Genomic DNA, 16,147 nt, shown 5'->3' on the forward strand with positions numbered 1-16,147 from the left:
CCTCAGCCACAATCTCCTGCCTTCTTCCCCATAACCCTCCATGCCCTGACCAATCAAGAATCTATTAACCTCTGCCTTAACTGTCCCCAATGGCTCGGCCTCCACAGATTCACCACTCTCGGACTAAAGAAATTCCTCCTTATCTCTGTTCTAAAAGGACGCCCCTCTATTGTGAGGCTGTGCCTTTAGGCCTTAGACACTCCCACCATAGAAAACATCCTCTCCACATCCACTCTATCAAGGACTTTCACCGTTCAATGGGTTTCAATGAGGTCACCCTCATTCTTCTGAATTTCAGTGCGTAGAGCACCATCATATGACAAGCCTTTCAATCCTGGAGTCATTTTTATGAACCTTCTTTGAACCCTCTCCAAAGTCAGCACATCCTTTCTTAGATAAGGGGCCCAAAATTGCTAACGATACTCCAAATGAAGCCTCACCGGTGCTTTAAAAAGCCTCAACGTTACATCCTTTCGTAACCGTAGGAAGGTAAACAAGTGCTGGCTGACCGTTGTGAGGTTGGAACCATTGAGGTGAAAGTCTCCAATGATCCATTACAAACACAAGAGATTCTGCAGGTGCTGGAAATCCAGAGCAACACACACAAAATGCTGGAGGAACTCAGCAGGTCAGGCAGCGTTATGGAGGGGTAGAGACTGTCAATATTGTGGGGGGGGGGGAGGTGGAGGGAAGGAGTGCAAGCTGGCAGGTGATAGGTGAGACCAAGTGAGGGGTAAGGTAGGTGAGGGGGGAGGCGGGTTGAAGTAAGACACCGCGAGCCGATAGCTGGGAAAAGTACAGAGCTGAAGAAAAAGGGATCTGATAGGAGAGGAAGAGTGGACTGTGGGAGAAAAGGAAGGAGGAAGGTCACTGGAGGGAGGTAATGGGTAGGTGAGGAGAAGAGAAGCTCCATTTCCCATTGATAATAAACCTGATTGTAATTCAGCGACCTTCACATCAGTCCCAGATGCCAAATCTCACATTACAACCTCTACATTCAACGTAGCCTGAGAAACTGTGGGTTTCTCGAATGAAAGGAGCCCCAGAAAATCCTCCCAAGCATTTCAATTGTTTCAAATAATAAAGAAAAGCCTTGCCCATTCCCATTTTGTCGGATCACTCCGCTGTAGATGTCAGTCCAGTAAATTAGCCGCGTCCACATTTCCCATATTGTAGGTTTCATTGGATGACTCCCACGCTATAGATGTCAGCCGAATGAATAAGCCACGCCCCGTCTCTGCAACTCAGATATTTCCTTTGTTGGGTATAGAAACCACAGCCGTGCACATAAATCCATTCACTCCACACAAACGCAACAAAATCTCATGACTACTGTTCCCCAAATTCATTCAAATAAAATCCACACTAGGATCACAACATCTGCCCTTCTGTCATTTTAATTTATAATGTCTTTATGTTCAAATAAATTCCTAAACAAAAAACATTCTGAAACTCATAAGGCTTCTACAACCACTCTCTATTCCATAAGACCAGAATCAAAATCAGATTTAATATCATGGCATGAAATGTGTTGTTTTGCCCCAGCCATACATTGCAATACATAATAATAAAAACTGTAAATTACAAGAAGAATCATCATCATTACGTGCCAAGTCATTAGACAAGGGTGATCGTGGTCTTTCCATGACTGTGATTGTTCTTGGCAAATTTTTCTATAGAAGTAGTTTGCCATTGCCTTCTTCTGGGCAGTGTCTTTACAAGATGGGTGTACTACCTGCTTAGTCCCCTGATCAGGGTCATGTGAAGCCATGGATCAGGTGGTGGGTGGTCGTATGAGCAGCTGGTGCACATCACAAGTCCTGGTTATGTGACCACTGACAGCAGGCAGACAATCTCTGAAGAGTATTGATAATGGCTGGGGTCACCCATCTTGTAAAGACACTGCCCAGAAAAAGACAATGGCAGACCACTTCTGTAGAAAAATTTGCCAAGAAGAATCATGGTCATAGAAAGACCATGATCGCCCACGTCATATGACACAGCACATAATGACTGAACGCACTGTCTGGTCTAAAACTTAACATTTCAATGCATGTAGGTGTATACTGTATTTGTTACTGCAGTACAGGGCCTTTGGCCCACATTTATTCTTGCCAAGTCATAAATACAAGAGCTTCTGCAGATGCTTGATATTCAGAGCAACAAACTGTTGGAGGAACCCAGCAGTTCATGCGGCATCTATGGATTTTTCAGGCCAAGATGTTTCATCAGGAGTGGAAGAGAAGGAGCTGGTGGGATGGGAAGGATGACAAGCTAACACAGTGAGTTTGACAAGACAAGTTAACGCTAACCCTCACTCTAGTGCAAAGCAAACTTGACAAGCTTGCCAGCTTGAACTCCTTCTCCTCTCCCAGCTCCTTATTCTGGCTTCTTACACCTTCCTTCCCAGTCTTGATGAAGGGTCTTGGCCTGAAACATTGACCGTTTCTTCCTCTGCATCGATGCTGTCTGACCTGCTGAGTTCCTCCAGCATTTTGTTTTCATTTTATCAAGTGCTTCAAATGACTAGGAAGCAGTTCCACCAATCAGCAAGCCTTCTTCATCGTGTGAAGAACCTTGCACTTCCAGAATTAGCCACTTGCGCTGACAGAATCTCACTGGTACGTGAATGGAAGTCTTAAGATCACTCATTTCACACTCGCTCTTCTTCTTAAAGCATCACCTTAAACCTAGTGGGCATAGGGCATCAACAGCAGCTCGCTAGTGACTCCTGTCATGGGCTGATAGAAGATTGATTGGTCCTGTGGCTTCTACTTTCACCAGACAAATTCATATGTCTTCAAGTCAACGATCCTCCCTCTCCCAGGAAGGAGGGCTTTGGAGTTTCTGCTGCCACTTTCGTCACTCTGCTAGCCCCCTACCAACCCTCATCCTTTTGCAGCCAGGCTTGAGGTTAGAACTCATTAAAAGTTCAAAAGTTCAAAGTAAAATTTATTATCAGAGTACCTACATGTCACCACACACAGCCTGAGATTCTTTTTCCTGCAGGCATACTTAGCAAATCTGTAAAACAGTGACTGTAAATAGGATCAATGAGCAACAAACTGCAATGCAAGATTTATATAAATAAATAGCAATAAATAACGACAGCATGAAATAACAAGATAAAGAGTCCTTAAGGTGAGACCATTGGTTGCGGGAACACCAGAAGTTGGATGAGTGAAGCTATCCCCTTTTGTTCAAGAGCCTGGTGGTCGAGGGGTAGTAACTGTTCTTGAACCTGGTGGTGCGAGTCCTGAGCTCCTTTCCTCTGGTGTCACCCATTCCCCTGTCTCTCCATCCCTACACAAGACGTGTGTGTGAAGCTCGTCCAGAATACTTCATTGATGCCAGCCTGGGATTTCAGATCTCACAAGAGTGGGCAGTAAGAAAATCTCCAAATATGCCCGGAATCCCCAGACCACCCAGGAATTTTAACCTGATGACTTTTTTTGAAGCAGGCATCAATGAGAGATTGTGAATGAGATTAAAATGAAGTCACTCTGTTTTGGAAAATGTCCATGGATATCAAAATATGATGCATTTCATTGTATGGTTCAACACTTTGATGTACATATGAGAAATAAAGCTGAAGTTCCTTTAAAAGATAATATCTTATCTTTAAACTCTAGTGCAAAGTTAACTTGCAGGTTGCGTGGGTGGTGAGGAAGCCAAATGCAATGTTAGCATTCGAGTCCAGAGAACTAGAATACACAAGACAGGATGTAACGCTGAAGCTTTATTGGTCAGACCACATGGAGTATTGTGATCAGTTTTGGGCTTCTTATCTAAGTAAAGTTGTGCAGGCATTGGAAAGGGTCTGGAGGAGGTTCACCAAAATGATTCTGGAAATCACGGGGTTAATCTATGTGGAGCATTTGTTGGCTCTGGTCCTGTACTCACTGGAATTTCGAATAATGTGGGGAGATCTCATTGAAAGTTATCAAATATTGAAAGGCCTAAATAGAGTAGATGAGGAGATGTTTCCTGTAGTGGGGGAGCCTAGGACCAGAGGGCACACCTTCAGAACAGAGGGATGTCCATTAAGAATAGAGATGGGAAGGAGGACTGGTGAATCTGTAGGATTCATTGCCACGGGTGGCTGTGGAGGCCAAGTCATTGGATATATTAAAGTGGAGATTAAAAAGTTCTTGAGTAAGTGTGTTAAGCCTTATGATCTAAAAGTAATAATCATGATGACCATTTTTATATGAAATAAATAAAGGTGGATCCATATGAAAAAAAGCAGATTATTCATTTCTTAATTGCTGTGCATGCTTGCGCGATTATTTATTTGTTAATTGCTGTGTGTGTTAATTGCTTAGTCAGCGGAGGGCATGCTGTATCGGCGCTGGAAGCTCGGTGACACCCTCAGGCTGACACCTAGTTGTGTTGGTCATTAACGCAAATTATGCATTTCTCTGCACGTTTCAATGTTTCGACGTACAAGTGATAAATAAAACCAAACTTCTTTTTAAAGACAAGATCATAATATCTAAAAATAATTGGCAGTATCACCACTTTTATATAAAATAAATAAAGATAGCCTCCCTTGAAAGAAGCAGGTTTTTGTTTGAGTGCGGAGTAAAGATGTGGTACAAATTCTGAAACTGGATTTAAAAATAAATACAAACAGCTTAACTAATATGGAGATTCAAAGAGGGAATGGTTTCGACACAGAGGTGTGCCTTCATATCATTTGATATTTGTACTGTGGGTGTGGCCGTACTGTAAACTGACTGTTACTGCACCTTTGTATATGTCTGAAACAATTTGACTCAGGGATCTTCCTGGCTTTTTAAGAGTTTTATGAGGTGAGCATCCAGGTGAACCATTAACAGCAATAAAGTGACAGTTAAAACTTTGACAAAGTCATACTGGTATCAGCTTCAGGCCTTACTACCTTCAGACTCCGAACCAAAGAGGGATCAAGCAAAAGGCAGCAGCCTGGTTGACAGGTAACTGAAAACTCATTTCATGTATGTGCGTCTAGAATGATGTCAGCTGCGGTGGTAGTTGGGTTTTGGACTCTCGGGAGGCTATATCTAGTCCCGATGAAGGGTCTTAGCCTGAAACGTTGACCGTTTATTCCTTTCCATAGATGCTGCCTGGCCTCCTCCAGCATTTTGTGTGTGTGTGTGTGTGTGTGTATATGTGCGTTGTTCTTAAGTCTTGCGTTGTTTGAGGACACGGGGTGGTGAAACATTGTGCAAATGATCGATGGTTGCACGCTTATAATTTAACTTATAATAGGTGAAGAAAATGTTTCTATAGTTGATCAAAATTATGTATTTTAAAATCATTAATATGGAAACAAAGAGTGCAGGGTGCACGAGCTTCTCGGAATCAGAAAGAGGTTTAATATCACTGGCATATGTTGTGAAAATCGTTGTTCAATGCATTTTTAGATAGATATGGAAAATTGTGATTCTATGCATTCAGCTGATCAACTTATGCTTTTGTGACTTATTTAAGGTTTTCTAGTCTTTGTTTCATGGCTCTGACTGGAGGCTGAGGCGGATATTTGTGAAAAGGATTGGTAATGAGTTCGTGTCTTTGTAAAAATGGTGACTGTCTGGGGTTGTTAGTGAGACCCGCCCAATTAATACAACCTTCTACAATCTGGTCCAACGAGTTTACAGCAGTTTATTTCTATACTTCCCTTCGTACGTGCTTCTGCATGTAGGGTTAATTTTGCCGTCCACATGTTCTTCACATTAATCTATACAAGTGAGAAACATTCTATAATATTGCACTGCAGAATGGCTGTGTTATTCTTATTGATCTGCTGGAAGTAAGAAGAAGTGGATAATATTCTGTATGGTTTGTCATGAAAAATAATGCTTACCATCTCTTACAAAACTGGAATTAACGTGACATAACATATAACATTTTTGCTTTGGAGAAGGAGGATGAGAGGTGATTTGATTGAGGTGTACACAAAAACAAGGGGTGTAGAGAGAGTGGATAATCAGAGACCTTTCTCCTGGGGCGGAAATGGTTAAAATGAGGGAGCATCATTATAAGGTGATTGGAGGGAAGTAAAGGGGGTAGGTTTTTTACAGGACGGGTGTGTGGAATGCCCTGCCACAGGCGTTGGTAGAGGCAGATAATTTAGGGACATTTAAGAGACTCTTAGATAGAGGCATGGATGATAGAAAAATGGACGGCTATGTAGGAGAGAATGGTTAGATTAATCTTAGACTAGGTTAAAATGTTGGTGTAACATTGTGTGCTGAAGAACCTGTTTTGTGCTGTGCAGTTCTATGTTCAAAAACTAATCACAAGTGTACCCAGAGATTGTGCAGCATAATTACTACACTGCAGATTTATGGCTTCTTCCCCCTACCTTTCCACTCCTGATGAAAGGTCTTGGTTCAAAACATCGACTCTTTATTTCGCTCCATACACTGCCTGGCCTGTTGAGTTCTTCCAGCATTCTGTGGGGGTTACTTTGGATTTCCAGCATCTACCGGATCCCTTGTGTTAATTGTTTTCAATTCTATGCTTCCTGTCACCTCAATTGCATTGCAAATGCTTTTTGATTACATAGGTTGTCAAGGACTCAAGATAGATTTGTTTGATGAATAAGTTATTTGAATTTTAAAATATTAAAAATTATATGCTTTCAGAACAAGACTAAGGTATGGCCTAAAAGTTTCTGAAGGTTGCTGCCGGTTGAGAAGGCCTGTGGTAGATGTTGTGCGGTGGAGCTGAGATAATTGCGAGGTTTATTCATCGCTATGTATTTTTAGAACTACTATTTCCTTAATGCTGATTTTATGCATTAATTAAAATGGAAGCAGTTAATTGCTATGGATTTTTAGAACTAGTATTTCCTTAATGCTGATTTTGATGCATTGATTAAAATGGAAGCAGTTGGGATGTAGAGTCGTAGAAAAGTACAGCAGAGAAACAAGCCATTTGGCCCATCTAGTTCATGCCAAACCATTGACCTGTACCCAGACCATAGCTCTCCATATCCCTACCATCCATTTACCTATCCAAACATTTCGTAAACGTTGAAATAAAAATCACATCCACCACTTGTGCTGACAGCTCATTCCCCACTCTCACAACCTTTTGAGTGAAGATATCTCCTCTCATGTTGCCCTTAAACTTTTCTCCTTTCATCCTTAACCCATGACTTCTAGTTCTAGTCCCACCCAACCTCAGTGGAAAAGCCTGCTTGCATTTACCCTATCTATATTCCTTATCATTTTGTATACTTCCATCAAATCTTCCCTCAATCTTCTAAATTCAAAGCTATAAAGTCCTAACCTATTCAATCTTTCCCTATAACTCGAGTCCTCCAGACTTGTCAACATCCTTGTAAATTTTCTCTGCACTCTTTCAATCTTCTTTACATCTCTCCTGTAGGTAGGCGACCGATACTCCAAATTAGACCTCACTGAAATCTTATACAACTTCAACATAACATCCCATCTTCTGTACTCAATGCACTGACTTGTGAAGTCCAATGTGCCAAGAACTTCCTTTATGACCCCATCTACGTGTGATGCCACTTTCAATGAATTATGGGCCTGTATTGTCGGATTCCTTTGTTCTACCACACTCCTTAGTGCCCGACCGTTCACTGTGTAAGACCAACCCTGGTTGGTTCTACTGAAGTACAACACTTCACACTTGTCTGTATTAAATTCCATCTGCCATTTTTCAGCCCTATTTTTCTAGCTGGTCCAGATCCTGATTGAAGTTCTGATAGTAATATGCTTGAGGTTTCTGTTATATGGAATTTTTTGCTTTAATAAGAACATAAGAAATAGGAGCAGGAGTCGGCCATCTGGCCCATCGAGCCTGCTCCACCATTCAATAAGATCATGGCTGATCTGGCCATGGACTCATCTCCACCTACCTGCCTTTCCCCCAAAACCCTTAATTTCCCTGCTATGCAAGGAGACCAGAACTGCACACAGTGCTCCAGGTGCGGTCTCACCAGTACCCTGTACAGTTGCAGCATAACCTCCCTGCTCTTAAATTCAATCCCTCTGGCAATGAAGGCCAACATCCCATTTGCCTTCTTGATAGCCTGCTGCACCTGCAAACCAACCTTTTGTGATTCGTGCACAAGCACTCCCAAGTCTGCACAGCAGCATTCTGCAATTCTTTTTACCATTTAAATAATAATCTGCTCTTCCATTTTTCCTTCCTAAGTCGATGACCTTGCATTTACCAACATTGTATTCCATCTGCCAGACCCTTGCCCACTCACTTAACCTATCTATATCTCTCTGCAAACTCTCCATATCTGCTGCACAGTTTGCTTTTCCACTCAATTCAGTGTCATCAGCAAACTCAGATACACTACACTCAGTCCCCTCTTCCAGGTCATTAATGTATATCATGAACAGTTGCGGTCCCAGCACCGACCCCTTCGGCACATGGCTTATCACTGATTGCCAACAGAGTAAACACCCATGTGTCCCAACTTCAGTTAACCAATCCTCTATCCATGCTAATACATCACCCCCAACTCTATGTATCCTTATCTTATGGATAAGTCTTTTATGCAGCACGTTATCGAATGCCTTCTGGAAATCTAAGTAAATAACGTCTATCTGTTCCCCTCTATCCACTACACTCATTATATCATCAAAGAACTCCAGTAAGTTTGTCAAACAGGACCTGCCATTGCTGAATCCATGCTGAATCTCTTCGAATGTCTTCCACTGTTTTTCAACTGTCCCACCATATAGCCTGTGTTCCCAGTCCACATTTGCCAAGTCCTCCCTCATCCCATTGTAATCTCCATTGTTTAGACATAATATACTGGTTTTCGATCGAACTACTGCACCCTCCATTTGTATAAGAAACTTAATAATACTGTGATCACTCTTTCAAGAGGATCCCTAACTACAAGACCACTAATTCTACCTGTCTTATTGCACAGGACTAGATCCAAGATAACACGTTCCCTTGCAGGTTCAGTAACGTGCTGTTCAAGAAAGCCGTCATGGATGCATTCTGTGAAGCCCTCCTCAAGACTGCCTCGACTAACTTGATTTACCCAATCTGTGTGCTGGTTAAAGTCCCCCATGATAACTGCTCTTCCATTCTCACATGCATCAGATAATTCACTGTTTATTGCCTGTGCCACTGTAACGTTATTATTCGGTGGCCAAAAGACAACTCCCACTAGTGATTTTTTCCCTTTACTATTCCTAATCTCTACCCAGATGGACTCAACATTCTGCTCCTTAGATGTTATTTTGTCTCTCACTATCGCCCTGATCTCATCCTTAATTAAGAGTGCTAGCCCACCTCTCTTACCTTCCTGCCTATCCTTCCGTATTACCTGATGTCCTTGTATATTTAATTCCCAATCCGCTCCACTCTGCCACCACATCTCTGTAAATCATACCCCTTTGTACTTTAGAGTAAAAACTCATGGAAACTGTTTCACCATCATATATTTCTCAGTTTAGAAAGTCTATTGCTGCATATAGAAGCTACTCTTAACGCAGTTTACAGATTTGATGGCTTTGTGGCCAAGTTTGCAGATGATATATAGATAAGCTGGAGGGGCAGGTAGTGCTGAGGAAGCAGGGAATTTTCAGAAGGATTTAGGCAGATTAAGAGAATGAGCAAACAAGTGGCAAATGGAATACAGTGTAGGGGAGTGTATGGTCATGCACTTTGGTAGAAAGAATGAAGATGTAGACTTTTCTAAAGGGGGAGAAAATTCATAAGTCAAGGTTGGAAGGAACTTGAGAGTTTCCATCCTGGATTCTAGTGCAGGCTGGTTTGAGTCAGCAGTGAGGAAGGCAAATGCAACATTAGCATTCATTTTGAGAGGACTAGCATATAAAAGCTAAGGTTTCACAAGGCATTGGTCAGACTGCTCTTGGAATATGGTGGGCAGTTTTGGGCCCTTTATATTGGCAACAATGACATTGGAGAGGGCCCAGAGGAGGCTTACAGAAATGATCCTGGGAATGAAAGGGTTGATGTTAATCTGTGGAATTCATTGACGTGGATGACATGGATGACTGTGGATGACAAGTCACTGGGTAGGTTTAAAGTGGAAAATGCTAGGTTTTGACTAGTAAGGGTGGCAGAGGTTATGGGGAGAAGGCAAGAGAATGTGGTTGAGAGGGTTTATAAATCAGGCAAGATGGAATGGCAGAGCAGACTCACTGGGCTGATTGGTATACTTCTGCTCCTACATCATGGTTTGATGGTCTTATTGAGCACAGGAGCAGGAATGTTATGTTGAAGTTGTGTAAGATGTTACACAAAATTTTGAGGAGTATGGATAGGGTAAATGCAAACAGACTTTTTCCACTGTAATTGGGTGAGACTAGAGCTAGAGGTCATGAGTTAAGGGTGAAAGGTGAAATATTTAAGGAAAACATGAGGAGAAACTTCTTCACTGAGAGGGTGGAGTGAGTGTGAAACGAGCTGCCGGTTCGACTACAAGAGAAGTTTTGATAGGTACATGGTTGGGAGGCGTATGGAGGACTACGTTCCAGATGTAGGTCAATGGGACTGGCAGAATAATAGTTCAGATGGGCCGAAGGTCCTGTTTCTGTACCATAGTGCCCTATGATTCCATAAATGCATACGTTGAGTAATTTTTATTTCCCAGAAACTGCTGTTGGGAAATCCATGTTCAGCATATTACGTGTGAGTCAGAAAAAGCAGCTTTGATTGTCACATACAACTACGTTTCTCTGTAAAGTACAAATCAGGGTCCTCATTCTTATTCAGTCAGAATGCATTGAAGCAGTTTTAATTTATCCTCTTTCCATTTTTCTGTTCCCCATTCTGATTGTTATTATTATGCTTGGAAGCCTATTTAAAAATGTGCCTCCAAGCACCCCAAAATCTTACCTTCAAAAATTGACTCCAAATTTTCCCATTCATTGAGGTCAGGCTAACTGGCCAATAATTTCCTTTCTTCTTATTCTCTTCCTTTTTGAAGAGAGGAATGGTATTTGCAATTATCCAGTCCTCTGAAACTATGCCAGAATCAATTAATCCTTGAAAGATCTTCAGCCTTTTCTTTCAGAACCCTGGGGTGTACACCATCTACTCCAAGTGACTTACCTACCCTCAGACCTTTCAGTTTCCCAAGAATCTTCTCGCACTTCATGCCCCTGAAACGTAGAACTTTCATCTTTTCCCTCATTGTGCTTTTTTTAGTTGCCTTCTGTTGGTTTTTACAAGCTTTCCAATCCTCTAACCTCCCACTAATTTTTGTTTGTTATATGTCCTGTCTTTTGCTTTTATGTTGGCTTTGACTTACCCTGTCAGCCATAGTTGCGTCATCCTGCCTTTAGAATAATTCTTCTTCTTTCAAATGTATCTATCCTGCCCCTTCCGAATTGCTCCCAAAGCTCCAGCCACTGCTGCTCTGCCATCATCCCTGCTAGAGTTCCCTTTCAATCAACTTCGGCCAGCTCTTCTCCCATGCCTATGCAATTTCCTTTATCCACAGTAATACTGATATATCTGACTCTAGCTTCTTCTTCTCAAATTGTAGTGTGAACTCTATCATATTATGATCACTGCTTCCTAAGGGTTCATTTACCTTAAGCTCCCTGATCAAATCTGGTTCATTACACAACACCCAATCCAGACTAGCTGATACTCTAGCAGCCTGAACCACAAGCTGCTCGAGGAAACATCTTATAGGCTTCTACAAATTCTCTCTGTCGAAATCCAAAATCAGAACCAAACTGATTTTCTCAATTCCTCATGACTATCGTATCATTGTACTTTTGACATGCTGTAATTTGTAGCCCACATCGTGGTTACTGTTCAGAGGCCTGTGTGTAGCTCCCATTAAGGATTTTTTAAACCCTTGCAGTTTCTTAACTCTACCCACAATGATTCTTCACCTTCTGATCCTAAGTCACCTTTTTCTAAGGATTTGATTTCATTTTTTAACTAACAGATCCACCCCAACCCCTCTGCCATCTTCAGCCCTGTATTCGTCATTTTGATTTTGTTGCCCTTTGACATTGTAGCTCATCCCACTGACTGCAATTTTGCCTTGTCATCAGCCTCTCCTTGTTAGCAGTTTCAGTATATACTGCCACTGATTGTATACCAACTGCCCCATCCTCAGCCCTATCACTCCAGTTCTCATCCCCCTGCCAAGTTAGTTTAAACCCTCCAAAATAGTTGTAGCAAACCTGCCTGCATGGATATTGGTTCCTCTCGGGTTCAAGTTGTACCTTCTCCAGGAGAGACCCCAGTGATGCATAAATCTAAACTCCTGCCTCGCGCAGCAGTTCCTCAGACACGCATTCATCTGCCAGGTCATCCTATTCCTACCCTCACTGGTGCGTGGCACAGGCAGCCATCCAGGGATTGTACTATCAATGAGGTCCTGTTTTCAGCTTCCTACTTAGCTGGCTAAATTCTCTCTTCAGGACTTGCTCCCTTTTCCTGCCTGTGTCACGTGTGTCAATATGCACCAAGACTTCTGACTGCTCACCCTCCCCCTTTAGAGTGTTGTGGACCTGACCCGAGACAACCCTGAGCCCAGCACCTAAGAGGCAATATACCATCAGGTGTCTATTGCATCCACAGAATATCGTGTCTGCTCTTCGAACTATGGAACCCCCTATCACTACCACAGTCCTCTCCTCCACATTCCTTTCTCAGCCAAGCCTTCAGAATCAGTGCCAGAGACCTGGTCGCTGCAGCTTCCCTCTGCTAGGTCATCCCCACAACCAGTATTCAAAAGAGTATACTTACTATCGAAGGGAATGGTCACAGCGGTTCTCTGCACTGTCTGTCTGTTTCTTTTCCCTCTCCTGACAGTCGCTCCAGGTACCTGCCTTCTGTCTCTAAGGGGTGACTACTTCACTACAGCTCCAATCTATCACCTCCTCATTTTCCCGTATGAGTTGAAGGTCATCAATCTGCAGCCCCAGTTCCTTACACATTCTCCGAACAGCTGCAGCTCGGTGCATCTGGTGCTGGTGTGGCTATCCAGGAGACTGGAGGTCTCCCAGACTTCCCGCAATTCACACAAAGAATAGAACACAGCCCCTGGAGCCTTCTCACTGCTCTAACTCTGCACTAGCTGATGAAGAATGAAGAAGAGACTTACTAGATACTTTCCTTGCTCAAGCCTATTCCTGCCGAAGCCTAATGAGCCAAAGCCTTCCCCACTCTAACACTGATCCAGTCACACAATAACCACTCCAGCAACAACCACTCTTCTTTCTCCTGCCTTCTTCTTATTTGCCCTTGCTAATGAATCACGATTCGATTGGGCTGCTGGAAAATAAATTGCCTCCTCTCTCTCTCCTGGTTTAATTGTGTGCTGAAAAACCTGCTGTATCGGATCCAGAATAACAAGCATTTTGTTCTCCCTTACACTCGTGTAGTGAGGAATGACGACAAGCAATCTTGAATTTTGATTCTTGACATTAATGATAGGTATTGTGTGCTGTAACCAGGGCTGAAAATGACGATAACTTCCTTATTGACACAGTGTGTGTGTTCTGTATTGACATGCTCATGTTGCTTTTCCACAGCAGATTAGTTTCACCTCTGACCTCTAATTATTGTTTGTGACGGTGAACTATCCCAAGTATGCGGAGTGTAATGAAAGGACGGAGGTGAGAGCAGGGGAAGTTTGAACAGTTCTTTGGCCTAGAACCAACATCCGTGTTTTATCCTGTGATGTACCTTCTGCGCATCTGCTGTGATGAGACCATAAAACCATAAGACCTAGCAGCGGACTGGGGCCATTTAACCCATTGAATCTGTTCCACCCACACACAGCTGACTCATTATCCCTCTCAACCACATTCTCCTGCCTTCTCCCTCTAACCTTTGATACCCTTACTAACCCAGAATCTATCAACCTCTGTTTTAAATTTCACGTTCAAAGTTCAAAGTAAATTAATTATCAAAGTACACCATATTCCACCCTGAGATTCATTTGTTTGCAGGCTTACACAATAAATCCATAATAAAATCCATGATTCCAACTTGGGCGTTCAACCAGTGTGCTCACTGAAAGTTTAGAAGAACGAGGGGAATCTCATTGAAACCTGTTGAACGTTGAAAGGCCCAGATGGAGTGGATGTAGAGAGGATGTTTCCGATAGTTGGAGGGTTTAGGACCAGAGGGCATAGCCTCAGAATAGAGAGGATTCCCTTTTAAACAGAAATGAGGAGGTATTTCTTTAGCCAGAGGGTGTAGATGACTCCAACATTCTTGTAAATGACGTGTCGCCTGATCTTGTGATCAAAAGCTGTCACATTTGTCTAATTTAATGAAAATTCAAATGGTTATTTGTTAATTGTAGAGTGTAATAGTGTAACAAATAGGGAAGGATTTTTTGGAAATTTGAACATATTTTCATTAAACGTTTTGTGAGAGTAGCAATTAGTGTAAAGCTATCACAGCACCAGTGACCCGGGTTAGCAGTCAGTGTAACTATCACAGTGCCAGTGACCTGGTTTAACAGCCATTGTAACACTATCACAGCTCCAGTGACCAGGGTTAGCAGTTAGTGTAAATATCACAGCGCCCGTGATCCGGGTTAGCAGTCAGTGTAACTAACACACCACCAGTGACTGGGGTTAGCAGTCAGTGTAACTATCACAGTGTCAATGACCCAGGTTAGCAGCCAGAGTAACTAAAACACCACCAGTGATCCGGTTAGCAGTCAGTGTAATTAATACACTACCAGTAATCCGGTTAGCAGTCAGTGTAACTATCATGACGCCAGTGACCTGGGTTAGCAGTCAGTGTAACTAACACACCACCAGTGACCCAGGTTAGCAGTCAGTGTAACTATCACTGTGCCAGTGACCTGGGTTAGCAGTCAGTGTAACTATCACACCGCCTGTGACCCGGTTAGCAGTCAGTGTAACTATCATGACGCCAGTGACCTGGGTTAGCAGTCAGTGTAACTATCACACCGTCTGTGACCCGGTTAGCAGTCAGTGTAACTATCATGATGCCAGTGACCTGGGTTAGCAGTCAGTGTAACTATCACACCGCCTGTGACCCAGTTAGCAGTCAGTGTAACTATCACTGTGTCAATGACCCAGGTTAGCAGCCAGAGTAACTAACACACCACCAGTGATCCAGTTAGCAGTCAGTGTAATTAATACTGTGTCAATGACCCAGGTTAGCAGCCAGAGTAACTAACACACCACCAGTGATCCAGTTAGCAGTCAGTGTAACTATCATGACGCCAGTGACCTGGGTTAGCAGCCAGTGTAACTAACACACCACCAGTGACCCAGGTTAGCAGTCAGTGTAACTATCATGACGCCAGTGACCTGGGTTAGCAGTCAGTGTAACTATCACAGTGCCAGTGACTCGGTTCAATTCTGTCGCCCTCTGTAAGGAGTTTGTATGTTCTGCCGGTGATTGTATGAGTTGTCTCTGGGTGTTCCAGTTTCCTGCCACATTCTAAAGATGTACAGCTGAGTAGGTTAATCGATGACATTGGGTGTTGCGGGCTCGTTGGGCCAGAGGTGTTTGTTACCATGCTGTATCTCTAAATAAGGAGAGCCACATACCTGTAGGACGAGTACCGGCTGTTTTACAAGCTCTTCCCTGATGCTGCCATGGTATTCGTTCTGTGTGAAGACAGGGGCCTCATCATTCTTGTTGACGACATTGACCGTCACCAGTGTTTGGTTCTCCCATTTTCCATCCGATGCCACCAGCCGCAGTTCATACCGCTGCTCGTCCTCGTAGTTTAGCCGCTGAGCTGTAAAGATGTTTCCGACCTCTGAAGTCCAAGGTAGAGGCCTGAAGGTCAAAGGTTGAAGTTGGCAGTCCCGGGGGTCAAAGGCCTGAAGGCCCTAGCTCGTCTTGTCCGCTGGTCAGAGCACTGGTCCTGTGAGTTTGAGATTCTGAGGCCGAGGACTGGAAGCCCGATGACAGCCTGACTTGGTTGGAGGGTCTGTCAGTCTGTTTGTGTGAGCAGGTGAGTGGATGGAGGGGGGAGGAAGGGGGCTTGTTTTGCTGTTGCTGTTGTTTGTGTCGTTCTGTGGAGCATTGTGGATATACTATGTTGGCACTGGAATGTGTGGCGACGCTGCAAAGTTCAAAAGTAAGTTTTATTCTCTTGTTTGTTCTTCAAAGAATTCCAACAGGTTTGTCAGGCAAATTTTTCCCTTGAGGAAACTATGCTGAC

General features: G+C 43.1%; 1 protein-coding gene across 1 annotated transcript in view; it reads left to right on the forward strand.

The window, feature by feature from the left end:
- Positions 1-4,809: 4,809 nt before the first annotated feature.
- Positions 4,810-16,147, forward strand: part of cdh17 (cadherin 17, LI cadherin (liver-intestine)) — a 180,142-nt gene continuing 168,804 nt past the window's right edge. Inside the window, exon 1 of the mRNA XM_072251931.1 lies at positions 4,810-4,958. The gene's annotated coding sequence lies outside the window, so the exon portion shown is untranslated. The remainder of the gene's footprint in view (positions 4,959-16,147) is intronic.

This window comes from Mobula birostris, chromosome 1, assembly GCF_030028105.1.
Source record: "Mobula birostris isolate sMobBir1 chromosome 1, sMobBir1.hap1, whole genome shotgun sequence".
Classification (NCBI taxonomy): Eukaryota; Metazoa; Chordata; class Chondrichthyes; order Myliobatiformes; family Myliobatidae; genus Mobula; species Mobula birostris.